This window comes from Barbatula barbatula, assembly GCF_947034865.1.
Source record: "Barbatula barbatula genome assembly, chromosome: 15".
In the NCBI taxonomy this organism is placed as follows: Eukaryota; Metazoa; Chordata; class Actinopteri; order Cypriniformes; family Nemacheilidae; genus Barbatula; species Barbatula barbatula.
This window is the reverse complement of record NC_136778.1, coordinates 606,657-614,593: the sequence shown is the minus strand read 5'-3', so window position 1 is coordinate 614,593 and position 7,937 is coordinate 606,657.

Sequence of the window (7,937 nt, the reverse complement as noted above, 5' to 3'; positions counted from 1 at the left end):
GCATGGGCTGCCAGATGACCTTGCAACAATGCAACACACATCCTGGTCTGATCAACCTTCAGTGGGTTCATATTCATATTCTTGACTGCTCCTGCTGTCTCGCATAAGGAGTGGGAAATGTCCTATTGGGCAATTCAACTGTGCTGAATAGTGGGATAATAACACCTAGTCCTATTAAGCGAATCTCAAGACAAAATATATATTTTTTATAACTTAATTAAACTTAATATCTAAATTCCATTTTCTACAGTATAATATTGTATAAAATGAGTATACAGTAATATTACAGTTAAAGAAGTCAGACCCAAAAATTAAAATGGTTAAAATAGCTGATGAGTCCCATACAGCTGTTATCCATAAACGATATCTTCAGTCAGGTGAGTGAAGTAAAATTCTACCACAGTGCCATTATTGAAAATAAATTAATCTTATATAAACCATTGTGAAGCCTTTCTGACACACATTTCTTTAAATCTACTATACTATTTAATACAGTGAAACTAATTTGGGGAAAGCAAACTAATTGACTTAGACTTGTGACTTACTTGTGACTTGCAAAGCAATGACTTGGTCCCACCTCTCCTGTTTTATTATGGAATGTGCAATCTCTGTGAGGTTTTCTATCTAACTATTGAGATGTTTTGAAAAGGTGCATAAGAAAGCCTAAAAGGAAACAGAACTGATAATCTCAGAATGATCGAAGAAATATAATGGGATTTTATTTTGAGATTGCATGCCTTAGTTCAAATGCGCGTCAAAGTGATGGAAACAGTTTATTGTCATAATGATGGGTTGGGGTTAGGTTAGTGAATATTTGTGCATGTTAACAAATACAAAACCGCCCTCAACATCTCTGTAGACTTCAGAAGTTAAACGTTAATCTTAAATTAAACCTGGGGTGGAGGCTGCCATGTATAAAGCATTAATCATCCATTCACCATATTTCATCAGTTCTACTGCATCTCTTTGCATTATTTGACCAACAACACATATATCTCTCTGAAGTGTCCATCACGACAAGTTCCCTTAAATATATAATGCAAAACATTTGAAGCAAATAAATATACGCGGAATAGGCCTATTTACATTTACATTTACATTTAGCAGATGCTTTTATCCAAAGCGATTTACAGATGAGGTAAACAATTGAAGCAATTGGATCAGCATAAGGACAACAAAAAGTGCAATATAATAAAACTGGTCTCATATAGCCCACCACAGTATACAGAGCTAAGGTTTTTTTTTGTTTTTTGGAAAGAGTAGAAAAGAGATAGAAGTCAGAACTGATCGGTCAAGAGCTGACGTACGAGATGTGTTTTCATCCGATTCTTAAAGATGTCCACAGAATCTGCTGCTGTAGTAGCAGTTTGCAGATCATTACACAAATGTGGAATCAATCCAGAGAAGGTACGTGAGAGAGATTATTTTGCTTTTTGAGATGGCATGGTTGGTTTGGCCAAGGGATGGTTTTGATTAACAAAACGAAAGGGAAAAACGGTGACAATATCGCAGCTAACCTAGTTAAGTTGTGACGATTTACCTGGACCAGACCATATTCATTGCCACGACATACCAAATAACAGTCCAGCAGCGACATAACTTTGTAGCTGTGTCGCATTTCAGAAAGCTGCATCCTACGGAGGTCTCATTTGAAGCCTGCTATGTCATCGAGGCTGTCTCATTTGATAAAAGTAGGTAGAACACTCCGTATGCACCCTTCAATCGCGACCTACTTTCATTGTACATTTCATTGTACTTTTCCATGTACATTGTACATTAAATAATATTACGGAACTTTTGACAGATTTGATTTGTAATTGACATATTGACCACACTTCTTTAAAAAGATATTCGGTCAATATATAATAAAAAAATCTAATCTGTCAGTGTTCCGTAAATTACTGCTGGAGAACTGTTTATGAGCACGGTGTCACTCAAGAGGCACAGTCACATGTCATTTAACACCTTTTCATTTCACCTGTTGCATGAGACCTGATGCCTTTTAGTCTGAGGCTGTTTCACCCAATGCCTGATTGTGAGAGAGCTTAGCCCTGAAGCTGTTTTATCTTATATCTAAGTGCTGAGGCCTGAGGACGTCCTTATATGTGTCCTGTTTACAGTGCACTACAGAAAAGTGTGTTGTGTACACCAGTACTGCTGAGTAATTTGGACAAAAAAAAGGTGGAGTTAGTTCTTTAGTTTGAAAACAGCTTGTAAATAAAAGTGTTTTATATATTATAAAATACTTTAGATTGGAGGACGAGATGTAGCCTATCTAATCATGAGGCGATTAAAGATTCTCAGCAAAAATAAATACTTTAATTAGAGTTAGAATATTCAAAATACCATAAAGGAGCAAAGACAGTTCAATAGAGAACAGTAAGTGAAGGAAACAGAATACAATATGGGCAACCTGCGTTGTTAAGGTGTGACAGCAGGGAATTTGTGCATAACAAGGCCTCCACAGCACGTCGCAAATGATACACCTGTGCAAGGATAAAGAAACGCTTGGAAAACTTTACATTTACGCAACATTTAGAAGTTCTCGCAACATTCAACAACGTTAGAAAGCAGATAGATAACACAATACTGCTATGGTTCAACAAAAAGAACTTACCTGGCTGACGACTAGCAAACAAGCGTGTACATTTTAATATTACATTTGTTAAGTAAATTTGCTTCTTTTCTATCTTTCGTCAGTCTTTAAAAATAAATCTCTGATTTCAAGCTGTAAAATCCATCACAACAACTTTTTTCTGCCATAAACAATGTAAGCGATAAACACTGATTCGCTTGACTTTCATGTGCGGTGACATCATGTTCAGCACTGCCGCAAAACGTCAAAATAAAAGCTCAAGTCAGCTGCCTAAGCTTTCGGACATAGCCCTGGTTTAAAGATTTTGGTGTAGTGCAGATTCAATTGTCGTCTATTTTATAACCAAACAGTTGTTTAGTTGCGATTGGCAGTGAAGTTAAAGCTCGTAATATTGTGTCCGTTTCTAGGACGAATAAAACGGTTGTTGTTTTATTGAAAGAAGTATCCTTTGTTCAGCATTTAGTTGAGTTTGGTTTGACCATAAGATATTGTAGTAACTTCAGCTATATAAGGACTGAATCACACACTATAAGGGTACTGTGTTTTTATTCTCTTTACTTTACAGAACATACAGCAGCAACGTAACACTTCTTTATCACCGGTGCACACACACACCTGCAGAACAACTGCACCTCTTGTGGTGTGGAGTGGAAGGCAAAAGTATAACTTAAATATCAGGATACCACATCCCTCCCCCCTTAAGAAAAAAAAATACTCACAATTACCGTAAGGCAAAATGGTACCTAATACTGTTAATACAGAAAACAAAAACAAATCAACCGTAAACTCTTCTATACAGTCTGATCACAGTGTTGAACAGTTAGCCTAGACATACACCGTCTGGCACTCTCACATATATATATATATATTTTTTTTTTATTTACATTCCTCTATGAACAGAGTGTAAGACAAAACAAAAAAAACTAGGAAGGTGGGTAGACTGCCATCCTTCCAGTGAGTCCCAGAGCTCATTCTTGCTCTATCTTGAGGGATCTCACTACTATTTCACAAAGTCTTTCAGATAAGCAGGAGTCTGTCTCGTGCGCTCGGAGCGGCGCAGCACAGGTAGTTGATCTATTCCTGCTTTTGTCTGTTCAACCCCTGAGGGGTGTACTTGGGCTGTATCAGACTCAGTTATAGTCTCACTGACCGCAGTAGTGACAGCAAAGTCTGCAGGCAGGGTCTCCCATACTGTATCTGAGACCTGAAGACTGGTAGGCTCCTCCGTCCTCTGGGGCATGGGCGTTTCACCGCTCCCTACGGTATACCGTTTCCTGATTTGATCAACATGACGCCTCATGACACGTCCATCTCCTGTCTGTACTGTATAGGAAACAGGTCCTGTGTTCCTCTCAACCACCGCAGGTATCCAACGTGGGCCATGACTGTAGTTTCTGGTGTACACATCATCTCCAGGTGAAAAACTCCTCCACTTACTGTGCGTGTCATGTTGTTCTTTCTGCTTGCGTTGTTTCTGGCAAATCTTTGACTTCACATCCGGCAGCAGAAGATCCAGTGTTGAGCGCAATCTCCTGGACATGAGCATTTCAGCTGGTGACAATCCAGTCGTGGTTTGTGGCGTGATTCTGTAATTAAACAGAAATCTAGCTATTCTTGTTTCCAGCGTGTCTCCTTTTATTTTCTTGACTCCTTGTTTGAACGACTGTACCGCTCTTTCCGCTAGGCCGTTTGACGCCGGGTGAAATGGTGCGGACGTTATGTGTTGAATGCCATTCTGTTTTAGGAATGCTTGAAACTCTTGGCTGGTGAAGCAAGTACCATTATCGGATACTAAGGTCTGGGGCAGGCCATGTATGCTAAAGCACTGTCTGAGCTTTTCCATGGTAACAAGACTTGTTGCTGTACTGGTTGGGTACACGTCAATCCATTTGGAGTGTGCATCTACAATGACAAGGAACATTTTTCCTAGGAAAGGGCCGGCGTAATCCACATGCAGTCTGCTCCAGGGTGTCTCAGGCCACTCCCACGGATGTAGCGGTGCTCCTGCTGGAGGATTCCTGCTTTCCTGACATGTATGGCAGGACTGCACTTCCTTTTCAATTTCAGAGTCCATCCCTGGCCACCAAACATATGAACGTGCTAATCCCTTCATTCTTGATATTCCTGGGTGTGTGTGGTGTAACTGTTTTAAAATGGCTTTCCTGCCCCTTTGCGGAACGACAACTCTCGCCCCCCACAGCACACACCCATCTTTCACACTCAGCTCCAGTCTTCTCTGACTGTAGGGCTTGTAGATTGCATCCACCTCCCTTGGCCATCCTTTCAGACACCAGGCTAGCACTTGGGAGAGTGTTCCATCCTTAGCTGTCCACTGTCTTACCTGTTTTGTCGTGATCGGTGGGTCCTCCATGACCTCCAACATGAGGACCTGGTCTGTCTCGTCCTCTTCCTCTGTTTGTGGCAGTGGTAACCTGCTCAATGCGTCTGCATTTGCATGTTCCGGCCCGGGTTTGTATATGATTTTGTACTCGTAAGCACTAAGGAGTGTCGCCCACCTCTGCACTCTTGGTGACCCCATCTGTGGCACTGGCTTTTTTTCATTAAAGAGCGATATCAGTGGTTTATGATCCGTGCTGATTGTGAATGTTCTTCCGTAGATGTATTTGTGGAACCTTTTTATTCCGAAAATGATAGCTAATCCCTCCTTATCGAGCTGTGAGTAGCGCTTCTCCGCTGGTGTCAGTGTGCGTGACATGAAGCCTACAGGTTTTTCACTGCCGTCTTCCATGACGTGTGACAGTACGGCGCCTATTCCGTATGGTGAGGCGTCACACGCTAGCACCAAGTCTTTATCTGCTGAATAGTGACCCAGGACTTTAGCTGACTTCAGCAGCTGCTTTGAGTTCTGAAAAGCTTCTTCCTGCTCCCGGTTCCAGGCCCACGAAACATCTTTCCTCAGCAGCTTGTGTAACGGGGCTAAGCGTGTAGCTAGACTAGGGAGAAACTTATTGTAGTAATTCAAGAGACCTAAATAGGCCTTTAACTCAGTCACTGTGGTTGGCGGTGGAGCTTCCTCTATGGCTCTCACCTTGCTCTGTACGGGATGTAAACCTTCAGCATTAACAACATGCCCGAGGTATTCCACCTCATTTTGCAGAAACGCACATTTACTTCTATGAAGTCGCAGGCCAGCATCTTTCAGTCGCCTAAGCACATCATCCAGCGTGCTCAGATGTTCAGCCTCGTCTCTCCCCGTCAGAATAATGTCGTCTAAGTACACAGCTACTCTTGGAAGGCCTTGTAACAGGTTTTCCATCGTTCGCTGGAAGATTGCTGGAGCTGAAGAAACTCCAAACGGTAGCCTATTATAAGTGAACAGGCCTCGGTGTGTGTTTATTGTGAGGTATTTCTTTGAGGTATCATCCATCACAATCTGTTGATAGGCGTGGCTTAAATCGAGCTTGGAGAACTGTTTCCCTCCTGCCAGTGTATTGAACAGGTCTTCAACACGAGGAATAGGGTATTGCTCTAATGAGGAGGCACTATTAACGGTTAGTTTGTAATCTCCGCATATTCTGACCGACCCGTTTGGCTTTAAGACAGGAACTATGGGCGCGGCCCACTCAGCATATTTAACAGGAGCTATAATGTCCTCCCTCAGCAGCCGATCTATCTCCTCTTCTACTTTTGCCCTCATGGCATAAGGAACTGAGCGGGGCCGATAGAATTTAGGATGTGCTTCAGCGGACACTCGGATGGTTGCTTTCATGCCTTTTAACCTGCCTAACTCCTGCTTGAAGACATCCTCGTTTCTCATGAGCACTTCCGATAGACTCTGTGCCTCTGTTCTCACGTTTTTTATTTCTTCCCACTTCAGCTTTAGAACCTCTAGCCAGCCTCTTCCTAACAGGCTGGGTCCTGTACCTTCAACCACCACTAGGGGCAATGTCTTTATTTGCCGCTCATAGATGACTTCCACTTCAGCTACCCCCACTACTTTGATTTTCTCCCCGGTGTATGACTTAAGTGAAAGTTTAGTTTGTCTTATTGGCGGTCTTTGCTTTTTGTTCCACAACTCATTGAACTTCATCTCATTCATTATGCTTACACTGCATCCTGTATCAATTTCAAACTGTGCCATCTTCTTATTCACTTCCATGGTTACCTCAAACGGTTTTATTCTCTGAATTGATGTCTCAGTTTTCATGCAGTTTAATGTGAATGTTTCCTCTTCAGATCTATCACCGTCCAACTTTTCACCGTCTACATTATGTGCTCGATGTGGAGGTAAACGCCGCTCTGTTCTGTATGTTTTCTTTTCGTGATGGTATGCCCCTTCTTTCTTCTTGTTTCGGCAAGCCTTAGCAATATGCCCTACTTTCCCACAACAGTGACACTTCGCCTCCTTAAATTTACACTCGCCTGCGCTGTGTTGCTTCCCATGACATCGGTAGCATTCTTTCTCTCTCTTTTTCCATTCACCCTCCTTTTTTAGAGTTCCCTGCGTTTTCATGCTGTTGCATACTAACGGTGCTTTGTGGAGGTCTTGAACATTTTTACTAGCAGCTTCTGCAGCTACTGCAATTTTGAACGCCTTTTCAAAAGTCAAATCTGTGTCGGATAGCAAGCGCCTTTGAATCCTGTCATCATTAATACCGCATACCAGTCGGTCTCTTAACATCTGTTCCAGTGTAGTGCCATAGTTACAATCATGTGCTAATCGTCTCAGTTCCGCTACATATTCACTGACGGACTCCGTAGGTTGGCGGGAGCGCGAATCAAATTTATATCTCTGCACTATTTCGCTCGGTTTTGGGTTAAAGTGCTCTTTCATTAAAGTTTTCAACTGACCGTATGTTTTTGAGCTGGGCTTTTCTGGACTCACCAGGTTCCTTATGAGCTTGTATGTGGCTGGTCCCACCACGCTGATGAGGATGGCTCTTTGCTTATCTCCGTCATCAATTCCGTTAGCTTCAAAAAACTGCTCCAGTATCTCACAATACTCTTCCCATGTTTGTTCCTTTACGTCAAAAGCCGACAGAGTGCCTATCATCGTAGTCATTTTTTCTTTTTCTTTTTTTTTTTTTCGTTTCAAAAAAAAATCCTCCGCTCCAATGCTAGCTCCTCGTTCTTTTTACCGTCTTTTAAACCGATGCTCTTTTCATCTTCCAATATCCCATCTTCGTCGCCAATATGTAGTAACTTCAGCTATATAAGGACTGAATCACACACTATAAGGGTACTGTGTTTTTATTCTCTTTACTTTACAGAACATACAGCAGCAACGTAACACTTCTTTATCACCGGTGCACACACACACCTGCAGAACAACTGCACCTCTTGTGGTGTGGAGTGGAAGGCAAAAGTATAACTTAAATAT